This window comes from Sapajus apella, unplaced genomic scaffold (assembly GCF_009761245.1).
Source record: "Sapajus apella isolate SASKATOON/1434 unplaced genomic scaffold, GSC_monkey_1.0 scaffold252, whole genome shotgun sequence".
NCBI classification, from domain to species: Eukaryota; Metazoa; Chordata; class Mammalia; order Primates; family Cebidae; genus Sapajus; species Sapajus apella.
In genome coordinates this window covers 249124-260743 of record NW_022437192.1, presented here as the reverse complement: position 1 = coordinate 260743, position 11620 = coordinate 249124, and the positions used below count along the sequence as shown (strand labels likewise).

Here is an 11620-nt window from a genome sequence, read left to right as displayed (position 1 = left end):
GAGCTGGAACCGCGACTCTACTGCTCACCTTTGTGTCCTTAGCTCTTTCGCATGGGGTCCGACCGCAACACGTGCGCTGGATAAAGCTGGTTAACTGGGTGAGAGCCAAGGTCTGTTCTTTTCACTTCTGGGGCTGTGACTTGACTTTCTTGGCAGGTGCAGATAGTGTTTGTGTAGGGACAGCGGACTTTTGTAGTATAGCTTCCCTGTTTTGCTCGCCTGCTGCTGGAAGCTTACCTGATCTGTGATTTTGGTGGAAGTGGATGAGATGATGAGACCGGGGAAGAGGTGATGGGGCTGGGGAGGGGTTAGTACTGGATAGAGGTGTGAAGGAGCTGAGGAGGAGGGGTTAGTGATAGGAGGGGTGTGACCCGGCTGGTAGAAAAGATAGCTAGCTCCGCCTTCCCGCCCCCAACACTAGTCATGCAGAATGTTGATTGAAAGAGGTGAGCAAATTTTGATGTACTCTGCTTGGTGAGAAAGTGCTCTAGTTTCCGGTGTAAGGTGTGCTGCTGTTTACAGACACCTTGCATTATTTAGCCTCTCATCTTGGGAGCCAGAAACTGTTTAGTTGCAGAAAATATGATTCAATGTCTGAGGTATGTATCATACATGCTAATTACAGGAGTCTACTTTTTCTTTACTGTTCCTTTTTTTTGGTGCCAACTATTGAAGAAGATTACATTTGAGAAAATTACATTCGACACCTTTTTTCGCATTGCTATATGGCCGTTAGGGATTTTAGCAGCAGTGCTTGTTCCAATTCACAAGATGCCTCACTTATAAGGGAGTTTGAAAGCCACTAACTGGGCATTGAGCGTCCTTAGCCCTGGCTCCAGAGGGAGAGTGGTGATGGTCAGATTTGGTTTTGGTTTTGATTTGTTAATTTGTGGTGCTTAAGACGTTGATAGCCCTCCTTTCTGGTTTTCAGTTTGTAGATAACCAGGAATGTGATTAGACTAAGGAAATTAATTAACAAGAGAAAGTCCAATTCTTCTCTCCCTTTCTCTTTCCCTTTTAGAGGAGTCTCCTTCTGTTGCTGGAGTGCAGTGGCTTGACCTTGGCTTGCTGCTATCTCCGCCTCCCGGGTTTAAGCGATTCTCTGCTTCAGCCTCCCGAGTAGCTGGGATTACAGGCGTTTGCCCCCACATCCGGCTAAGTTTTGTATTTTTAGTCGAGACGGGCTTTCACCGTCTTGGCCAGGCTGGTCTTGAACTCCTGACCTCGTGATCCACCCGCCTCGCCCTCCCAAAGTGTTGGGATTATAGGCGTGAGCCACGACGCCCTGCTGATTCTAAGGACTATGAAGAATGTGCTTGCCTAGAGACTGATATTAAGGGGATTTTATGCTGAATGTGGAAGGAAAAATGGGAGAATGTCTAGGTAAAACTATAAAATTATAAAGTGCAAGTAGTATGACATGTAACAGGGCTTGGCAAATCTTTGCTGTAGAGAGCCAGAGAGGACATCTTTATGGCTTTGTGGTCCATACTTAACTTTCTTCTTGCAGTGTGAAAACATCATTAGTCAATACTAACTGTAGGCCAGACGCCGTGGTTCACGCCTGTAATCCTAGGACTTTGGGAGGCCGAGGTGGGCGGATCACCTGAGGCCAGGAGTTTGAGACCAGCCAGGCCAACACAGTGAAGCCCTGTCTCTAGTAAAAATACAAAACTTAGTCGGGCGTGTGGCAGGCACCTGTAATCCCAGCTTCTTGGGATGCTGAGGCAGGAGAATTGCTTCAGGACAGGAGGCAGAGGTTGCAGTGAGCCGAGATCGTGCCACTGCACTGCAGCCTGGACGGCAGAGCCAGACTCTGACTCCAAAAACAAACAAACAAAAGCCAAATGAGCATGGCTGTATTCCAATAAAACTTTATTATGGATGCTCAAATTTGAATTCATGATATTTTCAAATGTCATGAAATATTCCCTTGGATTCTGACCCTCCCTCCCCAATCATTGAAAAAATGTAAAAACCGTTCTTAGCTTTTGAGTCATACCAACACAAATAGTGACAGGATAATAGTGAAGTGCCCAGTATTTTTCAAGAGGTAGTAAATGGGAAAGAGTGAAAACAATGTATAATCTCTTATTTTCATCTGTCTATTTAATAACAATAATAAAGGGGATCTGAGCTCTTAACACACTTATTATGGCCTTTGAAAGTTGCCAAGATTTTTGAATGTGCTAGAGTATAAGTATATTCTCGAAACAAGAAAGGCTATTCCTTGTTTAAAAAGAATTACAGTTCAAGAAGGGTGAAATAACACCGAGTTTTGATGTTGGTTTGTACCAAAGGGTTTTCAACAAAGGAATATGCAAAAATGAAACTATAACAATGGGATGAAATTAAACAAATTTTAAACATACATTTTTAACATTGTTTTTGTATCAGAAAGGAAAAACAGAAGCAATCTTGAAATGACTGAGTCATGTAGAGCAAATGGGCATATGAACAGTATAGGTAGGAAACTGGTTGAGGTCAGATATGATGAGATGGAAGGGATGAGGGCGGGGTTTAATTGTCCAAGATTTGTGAGATCCTTTCTCATGAGAAGGCAAAGTATCTAATCCCCCCTGCATTAAAAATATTTTTTTATTATGAATAATTTCAAACATAAAGACAGTCTTCAGCTTGCTTTATATACTTTATAATGGCTGTCTTTTATTGTTCCAGTTTGGTGACATAGAGCTACCTCACTCTTTTTCAAGTCTGCATTAGTCATTTTGTAGACATGAAATTTATTCAACACTTTTGAGTAGACATTTAAGGTTCTTTGCACATCTTATTAAATGAAGTTTGTAGAGAGCATCCTTGCACATATATCTTTAGATCATCATGCTATTATATTAGTAGGATAACTTCCTGGAAGTTGAGCTGCTGGGTTGGAAGACATGGAAATTTAAAATTCTATTAGATTCTTCATCTTTCTATAAGTACCTGGCAAGGTGTCAGAGTCCTGGCACCAGGAAGTAGTCGACTTGCAGGTGGGTAAAATGAATTTACCATACGTACAAACAGTGTAGGTTTGAAAAGAGGAAAGTTTATTAGAAAGGAAGAACAGAAACTACTTTTGCAAAGTGAAAGAGACCTAACTTAACCGACTTCATCTTGCTTCTAACCTCCAAGCTGTTCTTGTTCATTCCTTGGCACAGGCTGAACTAACTTTGGGAGAAATGTAGTTTATAGTTTAAACAAAGACTAACAGCCCTTTCCCAAAGCAGGCCTCCTTCTTGCCTGGGGACTAGACTATAATGTTAGCCACAAGATTAGAAATTAGGATTTAGGAGTCATGCAGCTGGAGGCTCCAAGATTCTGACCCTCCCTAAACTGCTCCTGTGATCCTTGCTTGAGGTATTTTGCAGACCTGCACTTGATGGGTCAGCTGGCACTACCCAGATCAGTAAACTGGCTCATCTGATCTTTTTTTTTTTTTTTTTTTGAGATGGAGTCCCGCTCTTGTCACCCAGACTGGAGTGCAAATGGCACGATCTCGGCTTACTGCAACCTCTACCTCCCAGGTTCAAGCAATTCCTCTGTGTTAGCCTCCCAAGTAGCTGGGATTATAGGTGTGTGCCACCACCCCTGGCTAATTATTTTTTTTAATTTTTAAAAAATTTTTAGTAGAGACAGGATTCACCGTGTTGGCCAGGCTGGTCTCCAACTCCTGACCTCAGGTTATCCACTTACCTTGGCCGCCAAAATGGCTCATCTGATCTTGTGCCCCCCACCCAGGAACTGACTCAGTGCAGGAAGACAGTTTTGCCTCCCTATGATTTTGTCTGTAACCAATCAGCACTCCTGATCCACTGGCTTCCCACAACCCACCAAGTTACCTTTTAAAACTCTGCTCCCCAATGCTGCTGGAGAGACTGATTTGAGTAATAAAACTCTGGTCATCCACACAGCAGGTTCTGCGTGAATTAGTTTTTCTCTAGTTTTTCACAATCCCCCTGTCTCAATGAATTGACTCTGTCTAGGCAGCAGCCAAGATGAACCCCTTGGGTGGTTACAGAACGCTGCAGAAGAGTGCAGTGGGGCGCCTCAGCAAGAGGACGGAGTGTGCTGCTGTGGATTTTTCTTTAGGGGTATTTATGGACCTTAAAGCAGGAGCTTAGGGCTGTAAAATGAGTTTCGGCATGGCATTTCAGAGATATATAGAAATTTTAGTTACTTATAAAAGTTGAAAGAGGCCTGGAACCAGACTTTAGATACTAGTAAAGTTTAATTACTTTTGAATTCCCAGAAAAGGAGTTTTGCCTGTTTGGTGGTCACCAGGTTGTCTCTGTTTCCATCGAAATTCCTCAGATAAGGAGTTTTTGTCTCCGGGGCCTGTTCAGTGGTTACCAGGTGATTTTGCTCTCCTCAGTAAGGTTGTGCCTATTTCTATCCACACCAGCATATAATGAAATACAGTAGTCCTCCCCTTATCCTCGGTTTCATTTCTCAAGGTTTCAGTTACTCTTGGCAACCACAATCTGAAAATTTTAAGTGGAAAATTTCAGAAATAATTCCGAAGTTTTAAATAAGACACTGCACCATTCTGATAAGCATGATGAAATCTCCTGCTGTACCACTCCATCTCTCCCCAGGATTTGCATCATCCCTTTGCCTGGTATCCACACTGTATATGCAGCCTGTCCATTAGTCACTCTATAGCCTTCTTGGTTATCAGTTCTACTGCCTAAGTATCACAGTACTTATATTCATGGAACCCTTATTTTACATGACAGTGGCGTGCAAGAGTACTAATGGTGGCAACTTGGATATACCAAAGAGAAGCCGTAAAGTGCTTCTATTAAGTGAAAAGGTAAAAGTTCTTGACTTAATAAGGAAATTTTTTAAATGCTGAGTTTGCTAAGATCTATGGTCAGAACAAATCTTCTATCCCTGAAATTATGAAAAAGGAAAAAAACTTTTGCTAGTTTTGCTGTTACACTTCAAAATGGAAAAGTTGTAGCCACAATTCATGTTAAGCCCTTAGTTAAGATAGAAAAGTTATTAAAATTGTGGGTGGGAAACATCACCAAAAAAAGTTCCTATTAACAGCAATCGGGTTCTGTACTATCGGTGGTTTCAGGCATCCACTGGGGATCTTGGAACATGTCTTCCGAGAATAAGAACGAACTACTGTAGTCTGTTTTACTATAGTGCTGCCATTGCTGATATTTTCATATTTTTAAAAATTTGTATAATTCTTGATAATTACATAATGGATCTTGCTTTGCAGGCAATTTTTAAAAATCTTTTGTGAGTAGATAGGCATTCACTTAGTTTCCTATTGATACTTAGTTTCCTTTTTTTCCCTGCTACACAGTATTACAATAACAACTTTCTGAACACATGTCAAGTGCTAGTGGGTTTATTTCTGTGAGAAAGGTTTCTGTGTCGAAGGATATGGCATATTTCTAATGGATGTTGCCATATTGCTTTCTCAGAAGGCTGTTAATCTTTACATTTTCTTACAACAAGGTATGATCCTGCTCCCTTCCCACATGCCTAGCAAAGATAGGTATTATTTTTGTTTTTATTTTTTTGCCAGCCAATTAGTTACTTTTAATTATGTTTTCTCTTCCCTTTAATAATTTCTCTTCCCTTTAATAATTCCCTTTAAAAATAATCAAAATTATTTATGTTACTGTTTGCTATTCAGATTTGTTTTCAGTTCTATCCTTTCCCCATTTTTCCTGTTGGATTGTTTATTGGTCTACGTACATATGTACACATGCATGTGTGCTTGTCCTATCCCTGTGTGCATGCGTGCAAACACAAACACACACACCCCTACCTGTCCTCAAGAAATCCATCCTGACCTCCAGATTCTAATTTGCTTTCTTGGGTTTTTTTTTACAGTATTTTTTATTCCTTACATTTAAATCTTTACTTTTAAAAATATCATACAAAAAAGGAGAATCTTTTTCTCCAGAGCAGTGCTGTCCAATAGGAATATAATAGAAGTGAGCCAGGTGCAGTGGCTCACATCTGTAATGCCAGCACTTTGGGAGGCCAAGGTGGGTGGATCACTGGAGGGCAGGGGTTTGAGACCAGTCTGGCCAATATGGTAAAACCTCATCTCTACTAAGAATACAAAAAAATTAGCCAGGCCTGGTGGCGCACACCTGTAATTCCAGCTACTTGGGAGGCAGGAGAATTGCTTGAACTAAGGAGGCAGAGGTTGTAGTGAGCCCAAATCATGTGACTGTACTCCAGCCTGGGCAACAGCAAGACTGTCGCCTAAAGAAGAAATATAATGGAATCTGCTTATATAATTTTAGGTTTTGTAGTCATAGTTGCACAAAAAATGATAAGAAACAGGTAAAATAACTTTAATAATGTATTTTATTTTACCAACCTAACCCATTATATTTAAAATATTACCATTTTAACATGTAATCAATTTTAAACAATTACAAATAAGATATGTACTTTTGTATACCAAGTCTTTGGAATCTAGTGTATATTTTATGCTTATATCACTAGGTCCATGGTTAAGTGCTTCTGGCCATTGTGGGGCTCAGAATACCCCAAAAATACGGTGCTGTGGCATAGTGAACTGAAGTAGCCCTAAGTTCTCTGTGACTTTCCCATCCTCTACCTTCTCTCCCAAATAAGGTAAAGTTTCTTTTTCTGCCTAAGATCTGGACCCACCCAGGAGAACTGTTGTTTTTTTCTTGCCCTCCCTTGTAAGACCCAGAATGTAATCACACCTGAACAGACTCTTTCACTGTCAAAGAGAACTATTTACATGTCAATCTCTGTTCCCAGATCCATTCATTTTCCCTAGTAATTCTTTATTGCTCTCCACAGAAGTCCTCTTCTCCCCACTCCCATAACCTGTTTTGCCAGGGTGGTATATAAGCTTCTGAACCCTGTTGGGAGGTGAGTAATCAGACTTTGTCATCCTTGCATGCACATTAAATAAATGTGTATGCTTTTTCTCTCATTAATTTGCCTTTTGTGAGATGACTTTTCAGTGAACCTTCAGGAAGAGGCCAAGGGTTTTGACTAGCTACTGTATTGAACAGCACTGTTTTGGATGGATGGTTCCTTGTGTGAGCTCCATTTATTAAGTAATCATCTTTTACTCATTGACCACACTTATTAAATGTTAAATTCTTTCATTGTGAGATGTTTCCAGTTTTTTATTTTGTTCTCTAACCCTTTCATCTGTATCTCTGTTTTTACAGCAGCATCACAGATTTTCTTTAGTTGATTTTCTGAAACCTCAGAGGGTCTCACTTTACTGTAATTTTTGTACTTTTTCTTGAATGTTCTTATTCGTGGTATATATTCCAGGTAAACTCTGAAATCATTTTTTACCATCTCCTCCCCTGAAAGAATAAAAGCCCTTATTGTGAGTTTGAATGGAAAAGCATCAAGTATATAACTTAATTTGGGTAGAGTTAGCATTTTTCCCATCCAGAGTCCCCATGAGTAAGGAGGCTCCCACCAGATGCATCCCCTTGACCTTGGACTTCCCAGCCTCTGGGACTGTCAGAAATGAATGTCATTTCTTTCTAAAAAATAAACAGAAAACTCCTTCAGAAGTATAAGGTTGATGACTCAATGGAAAAATGTGGGCAGAACAGATATTTCAAATAGAGAATACCAAATGGCCTATAAACATAGGACAATATATACTATCTCATTTGTAATCGTGGAAAATATTCAGTAAAAATGGCTAAAATTCAAAAGTCTGAAAATATCAAGTACTGAGAGAATGTGAAGCAATGGGGACTCTGCACTGCTTGGTGGAGCTGCTGTGAGGTGATAAAACCTCTCTGGGAAATGATGTGAAATTATGTATTAAAATTAAACAAGCTTAACCAATCATCTAGCAGTTCCACTCCTAGAATTACTCACAACTGTAAGCAGAAACATTTAAGATACATACTTAAATATTCACAACAACCAAAAACTGGCAAAGAACCTCAGAATTTATCAACACCATAAATAAATTGTGGCACATTGATAAGGTGGAATACTACAAAGAAATGAAAACAAATGAACTACAGCGACGTGCAGTAACAGGTAAGTAGGAAGTGTTAGCAAAACAAACCAGACATACAAAGGCATTCAACACATGATTCATTTGTACATAAAGATAGAAAAACAGGCAAAACTAAACTGCATAGAGCTTAGGGATGGATATGGAGACAGTAAAGCTGAAACAACCTTTCCAAAAATTATAACAGTTAGAAAATTATGACAGTGAAAGAGATCTGACCTAAGAAACTGCATCTTGCCTTGAACATCCCAAATTGCCCTTGTTCAATTCTGAGTGTTCCTATACTGAGCTAACTATAGGAAGAAGTTAATTTAGGCCGGGTGCGGTGGCTCACGGCTGTAATCCCAGCACTTTGAGAGGCCGAGGCTTGTAGATCACGAGGTCAGGAGTTCAAGAGCAGCCTGGCCAAGATGGTGAAACCTTGTCTCTACTAAAATACAAAAATTAACTGGGCATAGTGGGGTATGCCTGTAACCCCAGCTACTAGGGAGGCTGAGGCAGGAGAATTGCTTGAACCTGGGTGGCGGAGGTTGCAGTGAGCTGAGATTGTACCACTGTACCTCCAGCCTGGGTGACAGAGTGAGACTCCATCTCAAAAAAAAAAAAAAAAAAAAGGAAGTTTATAGTTTAACTTTGAAACAAAGATAACATCCCTTTCCCAAAACAAAACCCCTTCTTGCCTGGGGACTAGACTGCCTTTGTAAAACTAACAAATTGGCCACAAGATTGGAAATTATGATTTAAGAGGTGTGAACTCAGAGGCTACAAGATTCCTAACCTCCCCAATTGCTCCTATGCATAACATCACTATTGTAAAAGTGTTTGAGATATTTGGCATTCAAGATATTTTTCAGACCCTGCATTCTGATGGGCCGGCTGGTGCCACCCAGACTGGTAATCTGGATCAATTAGTTCTGCAATGGCACTCAGGAACAGAAGAAAGCAAGAAAAACCTGCTTCAACTCCTCCCCACTATGATTTCATCTCCAGCTGAACCAATCAGCATTCCCCACTCTCTAGCACCCTACTGGCCAAATTAGCCTTTAAAAATCCCAGTCTCCAAATTTCAGGGAGACTGATTTGAGTAATAAAACTTCAGTTTCGAGTGCTCGTCGGGAAGGCGGCGGGCTATCCGGGCCTCGGCTGCGGCTGGCACCATGGTCGGTGGCGAGGCGGCCGCTGCAGTGGAGGAGCTGGTCTCGGGGGTGCGGCAGGCAGCCGACTTCGCGGAGCAGTTCCGCTCCTACTTAGAGAGCGAGAAGCAATGAAAGGCCCGCATGGAATTCATCCTGCGCCACCTGCCCGACTACCGCGACCCGCCTGATGGCGGTGGCCGCCTGGACCAGCTGCTGTCTCTCTCCATGGTTTGGGCCAACCACCTCTTCCTGGGCTGCAGTTACAATAAAGACCTTTTAGACAAGGTGATGGAAATGGCTGATGGGATTGAAGTGGAAGACCTTCCACAATTTACTACCAGAAGTGAATTAATGAAAAAGCATCAAAGCTAAGCCAGAAGATTTATCACATTTCCATCATCAGCTACAGGATTAGAAAGGAGGCTGGGATGAACGTGACATAGACCACAGCAGCTCTCTAAAGACTCCTGGTATTACCAACATAAAGAGGGAGGTGGAATGAGAAGGACTCTGTCTAGATTGGCTTTTTTAACATTCTCATTCTTCCAGTAGTTATCACTGTAAAAGTATGCATGACTATTTATGTATTTATAAATCATGCACTCTAAGATGAGTTCATCAACATTGTAAAAGCCCTCTTTTCTAAAAAAAAAAAAAAAAAAAAACTTAAGTTTCCCATTCAGCCAGTTCTGTATACGTTAAACTCTCCTTTATTGCAATTCCCCTGTTTTGATAATTGGCTCTTTCTGGGCAGTGGGCAAGGAGAACACGTTGGGCAGTGCTGCTGAACCAATGGGTCAATGAGGATATTAGAAAAATAAAAATTTCCTGAGACAAATAAAAATGAAAACTCAACATAGCAAAACCTACGGGGTATGGCAAAAACGGTCCTCAGAGGGAAGTTGATAGCAATAAAATGCCTACATAAAAAAATAGATCTCAAAAAATTTAATATTTCACCTCAAGGAACTAAAAAAAAAAACTAGAATGTGCCCCAAATTAGTAGAAACGAAGAAATAATAAAAGCCAGACTAGAAATAAATGAAGTAGAGTCAAAAAAACAAAACAAAAACAAAACAAAAAACAAACAAAACCACAAAAGATCAACAAAACAGTTGGTTTTTGAAAAGATAAAATTGACAAGGCTTTGGCTTGTAGTTTTCTTTTTTTAATTCTGTCTTCGTTTGATTTTGGTAACAGAGTATACTGGGCTTATGGAGTGAGTTCGAAAGGATTCCTTCCTTCTACAAGTTTTTAGAATAGTTTAAAGAAGAACTAATACCAATTCTTCTCAAATGTTTGGTAGACTTCATCTGTGAAACTCTCAGGTTTTTCTTTGATTGAACATTTCTATTGCTGATCCAGTCTTGTTACTGGTTGTTGGTCTGAGATTGTGATATCATCTTTAGGATACAGGTTCTTCTTTTGAGTTTCCTCAGTACTCCTTGGTGAAGATCAGTGGTCGGATGGGCAGCATTGTCAGTGCTTTGTGTTCCTAATTTGGTCTTAGTATCAAAAAGACCCATCAGTTCCCAGTGAGTGCTCAACATTGGTCTTTTGGTCCTCTTCATTTCCCACTCCTTGTTAGTTAAATTCAGGGCTCAATGGGTAGGTGCTCCCAGTACTTGTGGCCGCTTATGCAACACAGATTGATTTATTCTTGACAACTTAGTTTGCTTTCTCTATTTTGGTCAATGATGTGGTTAGTCATCCTGGCAGATATTCTGTCCTATTTACCAGTTGCGAGTTTCTCTCTTCCTGATTGGTTTTCCTACCTTCATTCTTGCCACCCTTTAATCCAGTTGTACATTATGGGAAGAAGTAGCTCTAAAATAAATAAGACCCTGTAACTGCTGCTTAACAGCCTTCATAACAGCTTTTTGTCTCAAGTCCGAACACAAGGTCTTTCATCATTCAGATTTGAAGAGCCATCACTTTCTTTGCCATAGTGAGAGTTAATATTACTATACTACATTCATTCCTGTTGAATGAGATACAGCTTTAGATTTTTCCATTGTACAGTATTCCAAGTTAGAGATGGTTTGAAAGATGAAACATATCATGGTTTGGGTTTACCAAGAGGTAGACTGAGATAAGAATGTGAGTATGCATTGTTTATTTTAGAGGTGATCTTAAGAAATCTCCCAGTTACCACTGTGGACACTTGCATCTCAATCCCACTGGAAAACTCAATACTAGAGTAGCCCTCAGTTAGCATTTATGTCTGTCGACTGCCGTTTTTCCGTTGGTTGAGTGGTGCTTTCAGTAATACTAAGCTTCTCCTTGGTGTAAATTAAGCATCCCAATCAGCCAGAAAAAAGGTTACTGAAAGAGCAGATGTAGCTTCATGGGCATATACCTATGCAGTTGGTTTACTGATTTGCTACTATCCTCTTGAAATTCTTGAACAAGGGACCCCACCTTTTTTTTTTTCTTTTTTTTTTTTTCTTTTTTTCTTGAGGCAGAGTCTTGC

General features: G+C 40.4%; 1 pseudogene across 1 annotated transcript; it reads left to right on the top strand.

The window, feature by feature from the left end:
* Positions 1–8621: 8621 nt before the first annotated feature.
* LOC116545269 lies at positions 8622–11330 on the top strand (annotated as a pseudogene). The gene has a single exon (XR_004266254.1). The product of XR_004266254.1 is annotated as a CDKN2AIP N-terminal-like protein pseudogene (transcript).
* Positions 11331–11620: the final 290 nt, after the last annotated feature.